The following is a 15,706-nucleotide window of genomic DNA, read 5'->3' on the forward strand; positions in this document are numbered from 1 at the left end:
GTTTCTGTTGTTGTCATTATACCAAACGGCAGTATATACACCCACAACCCACGCATTTTTTTAATATATATTTTTTTTCATATTAATCTTATCTTAGGCTTGATTGCTAATTCACGCTTAGTATAGTTTTTTTTTTCACTCATATACATATTTTTTTTGTTTAAGTAAGTCATTCGGTGTTTTTTTTTTGTGTGCTTTAGCGAACCTCATTTTCATAGTCATGGCAAATAAATTGTACGAGTTTATGATCATTACATGTATGTCGGTTTGTCTGTCGGTCTATCTGTATGTAGATTTTGTAGAAATCTGTGTGACAGCTTCACTTGCTTACCACCACCGCCACCACCTTCAGTTTTTTTTATTTCTTTCAAATCTAGAGTTGATTTGTATTGGGGACCAGCGTAAGACAACAACAAATTAACTAACGAAAAAAAACCCACCAACCTCCAATTTGAACGACACCCACCCAAAAAAAAATATGTTACCATTTTATACTTTTTTTTCTTGGCTTTAAAACATTTGAAACAAGTTTTAGAAAATTTAAGAAAAAAATTTTATATTTTTAGAATAGATTTTATATAAAGTGGGAAGATGTTTTTAAGTGGGTGTAAAAGGTTAGAAAGAGGATCTGTAAAAGGTTGTTGAGTGTGCTAAAAAGTTAAGGGTTATAAAAGTTCCAAATCTTTAAATTTTTTTACTGAGAATTTGATTCTTTGCAAAAGAATCTGTGACTTTTAATGAGACAGTTACCATTATAATGTATTATATGGTTTGTGTCCTGGCTAAACGGTGTGAAATCAACTAAAGATCAGTAGTAACAGCAGTAAAAAGTACAGTGAAGGTTATGAGTTACAAACAATAAATTAATAGATCCTGCAAGTGCTTAATTTGTATGAAGAAAGGAAAGTGAAAATTATTTGTGAATAGAAAAGTAAAACGAAATAAACAGAAAAAAAAAGCAATCCTTGGTCCATAGTCGATCAAACAGACAGGTGAAAATTTCGATGCCATTAAATTAATAGACCCTAAAAGTGTTTCAACTTGTCAAGTAAAAAGAAATAACAAGAAAAAACGTGCCACAATCTACCAACAAAAATCTGTGAAAATTTCGGCTTCGCTTACTTCGCGTCTCACAATAAATCGAAAGTAAAAATAAATAAAAAGAAAAAATCACGCCTTAATATATATAGACGCCCACGAGGATAGATCAACATTTCCAAGTCGAAATGCTAAACGTCTATACTTCAAAGATCTTAATGTGATCTACTGAGGAGTAATTATTGTAAAGAAAGTCGCAGGAATCTATTACCAAACTTAAAACCGATCTCTGATTCTGTTCATGATCATGCTTGACATAGGTATAAAGTACCTACAAATCAGACTTCTAAAGATATGTCTAGCCTTTCCAAATGAGTACCACGATTTAAGTCAATCTTCGGTTTGTTATCAAAATTTCAAGGTCAAGAGAATAGATCAACATTTCCAAGTAGAAATGCTAAGCGTCTATACTTTTAAAGATCTTAATGTGATCTACTAAGAACTAGTTATTGTAAAGAGAGCGGTAGGAATCTATTACCAAACTTTGAACCGATCTCTGATTCTGTTCATGATCATACTTGATATATGTATAAAGTATCTACAAACAGACTTCTAAAGCGATTTCTAAGCTTTTCAAAAGAATACCGCGATTTAAGTCTATTTTCGGTTTGTAATCAAAATTTCAAGGTCAAACACTTTAGAACTAAAAAACCGGCTTCAAATTTACAAATTTAGTTGAAATGTGAAAAAATTTAGATTTCCACAAACTTTCCAGTGTTTGAGAACACATCTAAAACATCTTCGCTTAATTTTTCATTCATATGCACAATACGTTTCAAGTTCCTAGTATTGTTGACAAGATCACGTTTTAGATTTTGCTTTTTCTACTAAACAATGACTAAAAGAAAAAAATACCCTCTTCTAGCTGTTGCTTGCCGCTGTTACATACATACATATAAACAAGATCTACAGTATTAAATTGACAATCATGTCTTTTATGGATTCGTCATCATCAGCCACCACCTCCTACTCCTACAAAAGAACGACATAAAATAAAGAAGACGAAAAAAACCAAACAATAGCAAAAATATTGAAGAAGGCCAAACAGAAGAGGGACAGACGGACCAGAAAAAAATATGACAAAATTGATGATGTAGTAAAAAAAATAACAACAAAAAAGATTGTTTTTAAAACTAAAAGTGTACATGGCTAAATGTTGGGTTGGATGGATGGATGTATGGATGGTTTGGCTTGAGTTGGATGTTGTTAATGCTATCATATAGAGTTTCCAAGAAAACCACCTACCTACCTAAATAAACTAACAGCATAAATACCAAACCCATATATAATACTTCTAGAAATTGTTTTTGTATACGTCTTAACCCACCACCAACACCACCTTCTATTCAGAAGAAACAAATCACATAAAAAAGGGATCATATACAAGAAATATAAGAAGAGTGAAAAAAAGCAGAAGACTTTAAACGTTGTAGAGGTTTTTAAAAGATCATACAGGCTGGCAGGCAACCCAACCTTAAAACCCCATAAACCAAATTGAAAAACGAAATGAAAAAAAAACGTGTTTTTCATTATTGCGCAGACGCAAATGCGAACCCACTCTTCTTATACACAAAAACAACAAACAAAACAAAAAATGAATATTAAAAGAAAGAAGGTTGTATGTGTTGTTGTTGTTTTTAACGAAGATTACTCATTCTAGCAGCAGACAAAAAGAAGCAACAGCGTCGTCGTCATACAGCAAATGCTATAGAAGACGCCGTCTGTCTGTTGAACAGCTATGAAGAAGAGTCAAGCCATCAGCCAACCAACCAACCAACCATCCATACAATTGATCAACAAATAACGACCCTCTTTTTGCCGTTTTTTGTGTAAATCAGACATGATAATGAAGTTTAAATCCTGTTAAATATGGGGTGGATGGTTGAAGTAAATAAAAACCTAAAGAAAACAAGTACATAAACACATGCACATAAATAATCATAAAGAAAACAATACAAAAAGCAACAAATGATTTTTTTCTATACACACGGCGATCATACATACATACATGCATACATGATCATGATCGTAGGTGTATATATAGAAGAGGGAAGAAAAGACCCCTTTTTTTTTCTTAGACTCTTCAATTTCTTGCACATCATCATCAACAACAACGTTATGATCATGATTTGTTGGATTTCACAACAAAGCTATAGTGATCTATAATACAACAACATGAACAAAAACGCAGGTAAAATTGTTCATTCAACAGCTGCGGGGTGTATAAATATTGTATATATTTAACTCCTCTTTTTTGTTTCTTTGGTCCAAAAATTCTATATAACTAAATGTTTACAGGTATCACTACTACCTGTACTTTTAATTTCATAAAGTTCTTTTCAACCACTATTTTATTTTAGCTGTTTTTTGTGTGATCTTGCTTCCCCTTGTAATGTGTACAGGAAATTGTTGTATAGAGAGATTTGGTTTTAAAAGATTTTCTCATAGTTAGGTTTTATCATTGGTAACGAGGGAGGGGGATCAGCTGAAACTACCCTTGGGTTTGTTAATTTACCTGTGGAGCCACCCTTCCTCTAGTTTTTGCCATAAGCAGGAAATGCGTAGTTTTTTTTGTGCCAGAGATAAATGTCGACGTTTTGTTTTTTAGATTTTATGTTGCAAACAAAAGCGGTTGATTGGGTTTCACATAGTTTAGCTCCCATTATTTAGCTGGAAACTGCTAAAGTCGAGAAATTGTTAGATCAGTGTGTAGAAGAGTTGAGAGTCCAAGATTGTCTTACTAATGCAAGCTTAAGATCTGTCTCGAGTAAGATAGGATGGTGGTTGAGTCTTTAATAGTTTGGAAGATAAAGTTCTTTAGTGATCATTGTATCGCCTTTAGAAAACTGTTAGACCAGTAAGACAGCAGAAGAGTTGAGTGATCAAAATGGGATCTTTAATGAATTGTAATGATAGATCTGTTTCACTATAGAATAGATATTTTCTGGGATTTACTCAGCAGTCAGCTAGCCAAAGATCTGTCGTGAGTATAATCCTCTCTAGGCGGAGTATAAATCAGTGAGAGGAGGAGTAGAGTTGAGAGTCCAAGATTGTTTCACTACTGAAAGCATAAGATCTACCTCGAGTAAGATAGGATGGTGGCTAAGTTTTTAACAGTTTGGAAGATAAAGATCTTTAGTGATCATTGTATCCCCTTTAGGGAATTGTTAGACCAGTGAGAGAGGAGAAGAGTTGAATGATCAAGATTGGATCTTCAATGAACTGTAATATGGAATCCATAGATCTGTTTCACGATGGAATAGATAATTTATGGGATTTATTCAGCACGTCATAAATCTGTCTTGAGTAGAATCCCCTCAGCAAGCCAAAGATCTGTCTTGAGTAGAATCCCCTCTAGGCGGCGAAACAAGAAGAAATTGTTCGATCAATGATCGTAGAAGAGTTCATGGATGGATTATGATTCTTGAAACTTTAGCATAATGATAAGCAAAACATCCGCATCGCTTTCCTCCGTTTTCTACTAAATTGTTAGATCAGTAAGAGGAGGAGTGTTGAGAGTTCGAAATTGGATCTAAACTTTCATATCAAACAAGGCAACTAAACGAAATGCTTTGATCATTGAGTAAAGCAGAGTTTTTGGAATCGACACTGAATCTTTATGTATTTTTTTTGGAGATAGAGATAAAATCTTTGGTAAGAAGCACAGAATACATCTCGATTGAGATTCTCTTATGGACATTGTTCGATCCGTAATAGGAGACGAGTTGTTAGTCCGAGATTGAAGCTTCAATGAACTTGAATATGATCCTCTCTACGCGATGTATGACGAAGAAATTGTTTGATCAGAAAGCGATGAAAAGTTATGAGATGAAGACTATGTCATTGGGAGATGATTATAGAATCATTAAGGATCTTTACGTTGAAACAAACGCCATCTTGTTTACGCTAAGTTTAGAGAACAAATTGTCTGATGATGAGCAAGCAAACACTCTTTCATTAATCTGATTATCACTTGGATGTTAAAGACAATGACATCTAGAAACACCCTCTTGGGAGAGAGGACTGACAAAAGGTTAAATTCGGGATGAGGACTTTTTTGAACCAAAATATTGAAGTATTTAAGTAGGTTGATGAGACGAAGAAAGCTAGATCGGTTTACTAGTACATAATCGATCAACGTCTTCATTTAAATTCTATTGTAATGTCGATCGATTTTGAATACTGCAATTTGGACGCTCTCTTAAAACAAATGGCGGCATTTGGCCTCTATTCCTAAACACATTCCAGACTTTGGCGTTATTTTGAGCAACAAATCAGTTTCTTTTCGTTCTGCTTGTCTGCCTACTTCCATAAAACCCTAAATTACAATGGCAAACTCTAATAACACTTAAACTTCCTTTTTCTTATTTAAAAAAACTGTTAAAATTTAATCCCACTCTTCTCTCTCTCTCGCTCTTTGTGTCTAATACAAAAACAAAACGATCATGCATGCAAGCTTAACAACAGGCAATACAAAAATCTTTAACAACTTTTGCACAGACATAAATAATTTCCACAAAAAAAAATACTGCTGGTTGTTGTACAGTGCGTAACAATATGCCTGCCAGGTCGCCAGTCTGCCTGCTGTGCAGAAAATCAGTAATATTATTTAAATTAGCGGACATTAGAACTAAAATTTATAAACACCCTTGGCTAGAGAAAATCATATAGCAAAACAGAGGGATTTTTTTTTTGCATAAAATTTAAATATTTTTAACAGTTGTTATTACTCTATAGGACAAGTAAATTTTGCTGTGGTTAAGTGATCTTTATTTGTTTTCAGTCTGACAACCCAACACCCTCATAGATATGGTTTGGATTTTTGCTGTGGTTTTTTATTTCATTTTGTTTATTCATCACTTCAAATTTCTCTAGAAAAATTCCCCTACTTTATATTAATATATATAGCCAGCATTGGCTTATAAAAACAATAATAATTTATACAATTTTGTTATGAAGTAAATTCATTGATTCTCACCCACTATGTCTTTTTTTCTAAAAGGGTGTATTTAATAAAGTTTTGAAAGCGTTGCTCCCTCCCTTACCCCACTTCAAGTTATAAACGTTATTTTTGTGTGGTCCTCTTCTAGTTGCTCTTGTAATGTAATTTTGCTGTATTTGCCTTGCTTGTGCTCGCTCTCTGCTCTCCTAATAGGGAGTTTGTGTTTTACATGATTTTGTGGGGGCTTATTTTTTTGCTGATCATGGCAAATTTATAAAATTTGACAGCAATAAGGGGAAAAAGAAATATTACAATGTATGAAAACAAATTTATGTAGTTCCAGAACTTCTTAGGGGGCGGGAGGAGATTATCGCAAAATATTACATGTGCGAAAAGTATAAATAATAACTGTTCAGCTGGTCACCTTAATTATTAAATAACTGTTTTTAATTTATATTTATGAAATTTCTCTGTAAATATGTTTGCAAGTGGGAGTTTGTTAAAAAAACACCCATTTAATGTGCAAGAATCAAGACTTTTTCTTAAGAAATATCATAGTGACAATGCAAAATATGTTAAAATAAACAAAGAACAAAAAATACCAATAGGAAATCTATTAGAATTTCAAAACATTACGAAATTTTAGACACTTGAGAAAAGTTTGCGAATAATAGGTGAAAAGTGGGATTTTTATTGATTTGTCGGATTTAAAGTGAAACTCTTGGATTTTTGGAAAATTTTTCTGAAAAATGGGCTTTTTAGTGAAATATCGGATCTCTTGTCGAGTTTTAGTTTCGTTTTGGTACGGTTCTAGATCTGCTCTTGTTCAGTTCTAGATAGCTCTGTTATTGTTTAGTTCAAATTCAGTTTTAATTCAGTTCTAGTTCAAGTTCGCTTCTAGTTCGAGTTTAGTTCTAGTTCAGTTCTAGTACAGTTCTAGTTCAGTTCTAGTTCAGGTATAGTTCAGTTTTAGTTCAGTTCTAGTTCAATTCTAGTTCAGTACAAGTTCAGTTCTAGTTTAGTTCTAGTTCAGTTCTAGTTCAGTTCTGGTTCAGTTCTAGTTCAGTTCTAGTTAAGTTCTAGTTCAGTTCTAGTTCTAGTTCTAGTTCAGTTCTAGTTCAGTTCTAGTTCAGTTCTAGTTCAGTCCTAGTTTAATTTTAGTTCAGTTCATTTCTAGTTCAGTTTTAGTTCAGTTCTAGTTCATTTCTAATTTAGCTCTAGTTCAGTTTTAGTTCAGTTCTAGTTCAATTCTAGTTCAGTTCTAGTTCAGTTCTAGTTCATTCCTAGACCAGTTCTAGTTCTGTTCTAGTTCAGTTCTATTTCAGTTCTATTTCAGTTCTAGTTCAGTTCTAGTTCAGTTCTAGTTCAGTTCTAGTTCAGTTCTAGTTCAGTTCTAGTTCAGTTCTAGTTCAGTTCTAGTTCAGTTCAGTTCTAGTTCAGTTCTAGTTCAGTTCTAATTCAGTTCTAGTTCAGTTCTAGTTGAGTTCTAGTTCAGCTCTAGTTCAGTTCTACTTCAGTTCAGTTCTAGTTGAATTCTAGTTCAGTTCTAGTTCTAGTTTAGTTCTAGTTCAGTTCTAGTTCAGTTCTAGTTCAGTTATAGTTCAGTTCTAGCTCAGTTCTAATTCAGTTTTAACCTATTCAATTTCTAGTTCAGTTGTACTTGAGTTTTTCAAATATTTTCTTTAACTTCATTTCTAAACATTTTTCTGTAAACATGGTCACCTTTTTTTTGTAAAAAACACTAACTGTTTCATTTAACTCTCTTTCACATTATTTCCCACTTAAAGTTTTGTTGCAAAATTAAAATGTGGGCGAGGGAGGGAACAACAACAATTTAATTTACTTAACAACACTGGTCACCTTTGTCTTGTTTTTTGTTTTATTTAAAATTTATAATTCATAACGGTTTATTTTAAAAACAACAAATACATAAAACAAATAATACCTACCGCTTTTGTCGGCAAATTTATTAAGAGGGAGTTTAAAGAGAAATGGAATATCAAATTTGGGGGAGTTTTTTTTATACTTAAACCCCAAATTTTATCCAAAATTTATTAAAGTCAATTATTATCGAAGACAAATTTTGGCATGATTTTTAAACAGTTTATTTAAAATTTTATTTTTAACAAAGTTTTTTTTTAAGGCACTTGTTTTTATTTAAAGATTTTTTCAAAAAATCTTTTTTTTTTATTAACACAATTTTAGTAAAAATCTTTGTTGTTAAAAAAAACCGCTTGCAGTTTTTTTGTTTTTATTTGAAAAAATTCTTTTTTAAAGTTTTTTGTTTCAATAATTTTTTAATTACAAAAAACACCCGCTACAAGTGTTTTATTTACAACCGATCACATTGAAAAATTCCTACAGACTGATCGGTAAACAGCGTTGAGTGTATCGTTACTCAGAAATGGTGTTTGGGATGGATGGTTGGCTGGTTGGATGGAGTGTGGTGTGTATGGGTATGAGTATGTTGTTGTTGTTGGTTGGCTGGTGGTGGTTGTTTATTATTATTTTTTTTGTTATGTTTTCTGTTTGTATTTTATTTTCACATTAGTTGGTGGCGTCGCCTTTTTGTGTTTTGTCTCTGCTAAAAACAGACAGACATATACACACACTCACTCGTAAAGTAGGCGCTGGGCAGCCTATACAACAACAAAACCCTGCAAACAACACCACGCAATAAAGCCCGACGACCGACCGACCGTTCATAACCAACAATCTTGCTTTGCTAGGCCAGATCACAACCCGCTGTTTTTTGCCTATACAAAAACAACAACAAGCAGCAGCCACCACCACAGCCACCTTACATTTTAAAGCGAAAGATCAACACAAAAGCGAATGGGTGAAAAATTAAACAAAAAAAAACAACAACTACATTATAAATGACTACACAACTTACATACATACAAACAAACTGTATGTATAGAAAGAACAAAACAAAACGTACAAAAAATTGCAAGTTTGAAACTAAAAACAAAATATATAGTCCAACATCAGCAACAACAACAACAACTACAACACACCAAATGTATGAAACGGGGCATCCAATTCCATACAACAACAATCTAACAACCCACTTGCCTTGTGCATGCGTACGTCATTGAAATGAGTACAAGCTGTTCATAGGAAAATAACAAAAAATAAATTGTGTGTGAGAGTTGGAGAGAGACCAAAGTTTCTGATCTCAGCGCAAAAAATTAAAACAAGTGTGTGCGTTTGTTTAAAAGAAATGAGTTGCTTTTTTGAAAATAATTAAAATAAAACGTAAGGGGATGTGGGAAAATACCCAAAAATATAAATCCCAGGAACATTAGTTTTAACACGAGTTTGAGGTAACACGATTCGGGCTTTAAAGAAACCCCCTTTTTGGAAAAACTGTAAAAAGGTGAATAACCATATTATTTTAATCAGTTAAATATCTATTTCATGTTATTTTCGAATTAGGAAAGGGTAATGACTCCAATTTGCCGGGATTCACACTGTACCCTTTGGCAAATATTCACAATCTCGCAGACATTTGAAAGAAATAGTTAGTTCTGTTCTAGTTCGTTACTAGTTTAGTTTTAGTTTAGTTCAGTTATCTTCTAGTTCTGTTCTAGTTAAGTTCTAGTTCTGTTCTAGTTCTTGTTCTAGTTCTTGTTCTAGTTCAGTTTTAGTTCAGTTCTAGTTCAGTTCTTGTTCAGTTCTAGTTCAGTTCTAGTTCTGTTCTAGTTCTGTTCTAGTTCAGTTCTAGTTCAGTTCTAGTTCAGTTCTAGTTCAGTTCTAGTTCAGTTCTAGTTCAATTCTAGTTCAGTTCTAGTTCAGTTCTAGTTCAGTTCTAGTTCAGTTCTAGTTCAGTTCTAGTTCTGTTCTAGTTCAGTTCTAGTTCAGTTCTAGTTCAGTTCTAGTTCAGTTCTAGTTCAGTTCTAGTTCAGTTTTAGTTCAGTTCTAGTTCAGTTCTAGTTCAGTTCTAGTTCAGTTCTAGTTCAGTTCTAGTTCAGTTCTAGTTCAGTTCAGTTCAGTTCTAGTCAGTTCTAGTTCAGTTCTAGTTCAGTTCTAGTTCAGTTCTAGTTCACTTATTTCTAGTTAAGTTCTAGTTCAATTCTTGTTCAGTTCTAGTTCATTTCTAGTTCAATTCTAGTTCAGTTCTAGTTCAGTTCTAGTTCAGTTCTAGTTCAGTTCTAGTTCAGTTCTAGTTCAGTTCTAGTTCAGTTTTAGTTCAGTTCTAGTTCAGTTCTAGTTCAGTTTTAGTTCAGTTCTAGTTCAGATCTAGTTCAGTTCTAGTTCAGTTCTAGTTCAGTTCTAGTTCAGTTCTGGTTCAATTCTAGTTCAGTTCTAGTTCAGTTCTAGTTCAGTTCTAGTTCAGTTCTAGTACAGTTCTTGTTCAGTTCTAGTTCAGTTCTACTTCAGTTCTAGTTCAGTTCTAGTTCAGTTCTAATTCAGTTCTAGTTCAGTTCTAGTTCAGTTCTAGTTCTGTTCTAGTTCAGTTCTAGTTCAGTTCTAGTTCAGTTCTAGTTCAGTTCTAGTTCAGTTCTAGTTCAGTTCTAGTTCAGTTTTAGTTCAGTTCTAGTTCAGTTCTAGTTCAGTTCTAGTTCAGTTCAAGTTCAGTTCTAGTTCAGTTCTAGTTCAGTTCTAGTTCAGTTCTAGTTCAGTTCTAGTTCAGTTCTAGTTCAGTTCTAGTTCAGTTCTAGTTCAGTTCTAGTTCAGTTCTAGTTCAGTTCTAGTTCAGTTCTAGTTCAGTTCTAGTTCAGTTCTAGTTCAGTTCTAGTTCAGTTCTAGTTCAGTTCTAGTTCGGTTCTAGTTCAGTTCTAAGGAAGTTCTAGTGCAGTTCTGGTTCAGCTCTAGTTAAGTTTTAGTTTAGTTCTAGTTTAGTTCTAGTTCAGTTCTCGTTCAGATCTAGTTCATTTCTAGTTCACTTATAGTTAATTTCTAGTTCAATTCTAGTTCATTTCCTCTTTAGTTCAGTTCTAGTTCAGTTCTAGTTCAGTTCTAGTTCAGTTCTAGTTCAGTTCTAGTTCAATTCTACTTCAGTTCTAGTTCAGTTCTAGTTCAGTTCTAGTTCAGTTTTAGTTCAGTTCTAGTTCAGTTCTAGTTCAGTTCAGTTCTAGTTCAGTTCTAGTTCAGTTCTAGAGCAGTTCTAGGGAAGTTCTAGTGCAGTTCTAGTTCAGCTCTAGTTAAGTTCTAGAGCAGTTCTCGAGCAGTTCTAATGCAGTCCTAGTTTACTTCTAGAAATCATGGAACATTTTGTAATATAAACTCTTGATCTGATAACAGTGCACTGCCAGTACGAATATCATAATTACATCGAATAAACGGCCTTGTTCATGATAACAAACGATATTTTTGATCTGATGTTCTTTCCCTATTTTACGTTTGCATTTCAAACATTCGGCAACTCTCTGCTTTTGAAAACTCCACTAAAAGAGATCATTAAATCTAGTGTTTTTTTTTCTTTCTTTCAAGAAAGAGCATAAATGTTCTCATTACTAAATTTTTTTCTACAAAATTTCAAATTAAGCGTGGGGTGGTTTGAAAGTATGGTACGTTTTGGTTCCTACCATATCTTCATACTTATATCACTTTAATGTTTGTGTTTTTTTGTTGTTCTTATGTTGATGTTTGAGTATTACTATTATTATTGTTTTCTTCATAAGAACCCACGCGGTTTCTCAAGTTAAACACTCTACTCTATGGCACAAATATCATATTATGAAGCCACCACCATCAACAACCCAAAAAAGTATGATCATAAACTAAAAATAATAAAATAACCCAACTAAAGGCTCTAACGTCTGCTGCTCAGCGGTCAAGCAAAGCGGAATAAAGAAAGATTCTTTTACTCCTTGTACTATATAGTTTTGTTGTTGGGCAGAGGGAAGTGGTAAATAAGAGACTCTTCTTATTTTTTTGCTGTTTCTTTTATTTTTGTTGTTATAGCGAACAATATTTAAGCAGGTCATAATTTTTATATTTTATATTGGGTGTATAATTTCAACGTCGGCGTGGGATCATGATGATGATGAGATATCAAGACGTGCGATGGGTTTTGGTACATTTTTATGTATAATTTTGCATATTTGCTTTGAAGTATTTCGTTTAGGGTGCTTGTATTATGGTTTTCTTTTTTTGGAGTCTCTGGTTGTTGGATATAAGGAAAAAAGGATGGAGGTTTTCATAGGACCCTACATAAAGTAACCCTACTTGCAAACATCTTTTCTTTTGGGAAATTCTTTTCTCTGGGGTCTGTGGTGCTTTTTAACGACATAACGAAAAATGAATGGAATGATAGGGTTTTCAAGGACTCTACATCCCCAATCATTTACTCAAGTTTAGCTAAAAGAAAAGGGCAACTGAATATGTAGTCATCGAGAAGTTAAAATCGTGTTTCAAAAAGCCTTTGGATCAAAGAAATATATTAGGCATTGAAACTGCAACATCAGCTGATTCTTTGGATTTAGGTCAAAGTTCAAACTTTCAACTTCTTGTATTATCGAAGTCGTTGCTGTGATTGTCTGGGCAGATAAAAAGGGACGTTAAAGGCGGAATAAAATTCTCAGAAATCTTACTCTAAGAAAAAATCTCCAGAAACTGTATGAGCCAGACGTGCCTAGCAGTTGTATCCTTCAAATTGTTCACAAAAGAGCAAAATAATATGTAGGCATTCGGAGTTTAGAGCTGGCTTCAAATAGGCTTCAAGGAACATTCTCGGATTTGTGGCTGCAAACAACATGATCCTTGAGTTTAAGGCCGAAGTTTAAACTTTAATTTCGTGAATTATAGAAAAACTCATTTATAAACTCTTGTTATCAGAGAAATTCTTGAAATAACAACTGGAAATTTGGAAAGATGCCTCTGTGATAGTTAGAGTTGATCAGAAGAATTGATTAAGACTAAATACATTAGTATTGGAGTCTTCAGAAATCTTACTCTGAGGAAAAAAACTTTGAAACTGTACAACTGAGACGCGCTAAGCAGTTGGATCCATAAAATAGTTCATAATATAGCAAAAAAAATTTTAGAAATTCGGAGTTAAAATGTTGCTTCAAAAAGCCTTTGGATCCTAGGAATTGTGACTCTAAAACTCAACTGATTCTTCAGTTGTAGGCCAAATTTCAAGTTTCAAATTCCGTAAGTTACACAAGCATTGAATTAAACTCTTGTCAACAGAGAAATTTGCTAAACAGACAGAGATCTACATATATAATACAGACGATCTTTTAATTCCTGAAATACGAATAGGGAATTTGAAATGATGCTGCTGATCGATTTCCTGGGATTGCTCTCAGCAAAAATGAAACGATCGAGACGTACAGAATGGTCGGATCTTTAATTTATTGCATTTCTAAAGTGGAGTTCCGTAAAGATCTAAAGTATAGATTAGCTCTAGGTCTTAATTTTTTCTTAGGACACAATCAGAAATCGAAGAAAAATCTCTTCTTGCAGCTGTTTCATTGAGATCCCATTTGGATCATCAATCAAATTTGGGAGCAAAGATTTGCCAGTTGTCTAAATTATACTAGATCAAAGAGTCGATAGATCAGTAAGTCAAACAAACGATCAGCTTCTGTTGGTGGGAATCCGAACAAGAACTTTGACCTCGATTGAGATCGATTCAAGAATTAAGCTAAAATGTACTAGATTTCTTGTTATAAGAAGGTAAATCTAAAAATGGAAAATTATTATTAAGTTTGTTTGATCATGTTTGCGATATTATACTTAAGGTTAGAGATTATCAAGATCCAAAATGTTACAATTGATCTAGATAACATAATAGACATTCATAATGTAAGTAGGTAACTACCCAAAAAAGACTAAAAACGCTAAATTATAAAAGAAATTTAAAAAAGGGAGGAAATGCCTAAGGTGGAGTAAGTATTTCTCAATGTTAAAGATAAAAGCAGAAGACAAACCAAATATAAAGTGAAGTAAAATATAATGAAGCAGTAAAAAACCCGCGCAAAAGGTGCATTTTTTCAAAAAATCCGTAAAAAGAAATAAAAAGAAAAAATTTCTAAAGAAACAAGCTATTCTCTACAAAGCAAACATGTCAGTCATACAGAAAAGCTAAAACGTATAATATCCGCTTTTAGGAAATTGGCAGAAATTGTAAAAAATAAATGATTCATTTATTCTTAGGAATTGTCATTAAGGGATTTTTAAAGCCTGACTAGCCACTATATAGATACAATGAAATTGCAAGTCATTTGCATGTTTCAAATAATTTTCCACCCAAACAAAGTTCAATTAATAACGTCATTAATTAACGTAATAAAATTGCCATTACTTAGTATAACAGAAAATTACTACCAATAGTATTTTGTAGCAAATCTCTAGTACTTTACTCTTATTCAAAACAAAAAATCACCCCAATAACATACAAACAAAAAAAAAAAAACAGGTTGATCGAGCACAGACTTTGATCACCTACAAACCGTAAACATCTCACAATTATCAAATACAACAACAACTTAAAGTGAAAAAAAGAATTCCCCCCATTAAAATATTTCATTCATTTTTTCAATAATGCACTTTCGTTAGTCATCCACCGATATACAACTGATCAACCAAGTAAGCAGCAGCCGCCGCTGCCACCAACCAACAAATGAAATCAAACTGAAACCGGTTTTAATTCAATGCTAATAGAGAGTTAGCTGGCAAAGCTGCTATATGTTTGAAGAGAGATTACGATATTAACAATAACAACAACAGATGCGACAGCAAACTACCACCAGTAACTGAGTGGATATAAGGTTACCAGCTTTAACTCTAAATTGATAAACTGGGTTTCGAAATGAATCTGGAATCAGATGTGCAATAGAATCACCATGTTGATCAGTATATCATAGTATTAGTGGATGATTTTCAGTAGGAATTGATCTGTGGGTTCTATCCTTCCGCATAAAGCGATCCCACTCTTTTAAGTAGCCTAATATCGAATTCTTCGAGAAGCACAGTCTAAAGTGTTTACATAGATCAAAGTTCAGTTCTAGTTCAGTTCTAATTCAGTTTAGTTCAGTTCTACTTCAGTTCTAGTTCAGTTCTACTTCAGTTCTAGTTCAGTTCTAATTCAGTTCTAGTTCAGTTCTAGTTCAGTTCTAGTTCAATTCTAGTTCAGTTCTAGTTCAGTTCTAGTTCAGTTCTAGTTCAGTTCTAGTTCAGTTCTAGTTCAGTTCTAGTTCAGTTCTAGTTCAGTTCTAGTTCAGTTCTATTTCAGTTCTAGTTCAGTTCTATTTCAGTTCTATTTCAGTTCTAGTTCAGTTCTAGTTCAGTTCTAGTTCAGTTCGAGTTCAGTTCGAGTTCAGTTCTAGTTTAGTTCAGTTCTAGTTTAGTTCAGTTCTAGTTTAGTTCAGTTCTAGTTCAGTTCTAGTTCAGTTCTAGTTCAGTTCTAGTTCAGTTCTAGTTCAGTTCTAGTTCAGTTCTAGTTCAGTTCTAGTTCAGTTCAAGTTCAGTTTTAGTTCAGTTCTAGTTCAGTTCTATTTCAGTTCTAGTTCACTTCTAGTTCAGTTCTAGTTCAGTTCTAGTTCAGTTCTAGTTTAGTTCTAGTTCAGTTCTAGTTCAGTTCTAGTTCAGTTCTAGTTCAGTTCTAGTTCAGTTTTAATTCAGTTATAGTTTAGTTCTAGTTCAGTTCTAGTTTAGTTCTAGTTCAGTTCTAGTTCAGTTCTAGTTCAGTTCTAGTTCAGTTCTAGTTCA

At 33.2% G+C, this 15,706-nt stretch overlaps 1 protein-coding gene across 4 annotated transcripts in view; it reads right to left on the bottom strand.

Moving 5' to 3' along the window:
- The window catches only part of LOC119611528 (protein charlatan), a 40,608-nt gene that overhangs the window by 18,773 nt on the left and 6,129 nt on the right, over positions 1–15,706 (bottom strand). The window contains exon 1 of one of the 4 annotated variants that reach the window (XM_037967140.1): positions 7,990–8,423. The exons of 1 other annotated variant lie outside the window; for it this stretch is intronic. The gene's annotated coding sequence lies outside the window, so the exon portion shown is untranslated. Of the gene's footprint in view, positions 1–7,989; positions 8,424–15,706 lie in introns of those variants that run through there. 2 more of the 4 variants (XM_037967142.1, XM_037967143.1) reach the window with 2 other exon arrangements.

The sequence above is a fragment of the Lucilia sericata genome, unplaced genomic scaffold, assembly GCF_015586225.1.
Source record: "Lucilia sericata isolate MDLA Ls3-8-SP2 unplaced genomic scaffold, ASM1558622v1 Contig001475F_arrow, whole genome shotgun sequence".
NCBI lineage: Eukaryota > Metazoa > Arthropoda > Insecta > Diptera > Calliphoridae > Lucilia > Lucilia sericata.